The 451-nt window shown below is 43.5% G+C and overlaps 1 long non-coding RNA gene across 1 annotated transcript in view; it reads left to right on the top strand.

Annotated features, from left to right (window-relative positions):
- Positions 1-355: 355 nt before the first annotated feature.
- Positions 356-451, top strand: part of LOC122764954 — a 414-nt gene continuing 318 nt past the window's right edge. Inside the window, exon 1 of the long non-coding RNA XR_006359912.1 lies at positions 356-405. This is a non-coding gene — a long non-coding RNA (uncharacterized LOC122764954). The remainder of the gene's footprint in view (positions 406-451) is intronic.

A 451-nucleotide genomic window follows, 5' to 3' on the forward strand; every position in this document is an offset into this window, starting at 1 on the left:
CAAAGTTTATCTTAAAGTCGTGGTAGAGAAACCTAACTGCTGTTTAGGCTGTCTTATTGTCAACTTTCTGCTCTGTGTCTGCTGTATTGACTGTACACAATCTTTCCTGTTTTAAATCTGTCTCTTTTTCCATATGTTTGAAGATTTCAACTTGACCTTCCTCAACACTCTGATTTGACAAATTTCATCGGAACTTCACCCCTTGTCATTTGTCTTCAGGTTTGTATAGGATTACATCATTCTATTAGCAGTCCATTCCCTCCTTGCCTCCTTCTTATCTTTTTGTTTTGTTCAGGATGCCACGGAAGGGAAAGCGTTCCCAGGCCCAGAAGCTGCGCTGGACCAAGCTGGACCAGGACAGCCCACGGGCCTGCCCCCCACCGGCTGACGCACCTTCCCGTGCCAGTATGTAACCTACTTTGTGTTTCATTATTGTCTTTATATAAATAAT

Source organism: Solea senegalensis, unplaced genomic scaffold, assembly GCF_019176455.1.
Source record: "Solea senegalensis isolate Sse05_10M unplaced genomic scaffold, IFAPA_SoseM_1 scf7180000017807, whole genome shotgun sequence".
NCBI classification, from domain to species: domain Eukaryota; kingdom Metazoa; phylum Chordata; class Actinopteri; order Pleuronectiformes; family Soleidae; genus Solea; species Solea senegalensis.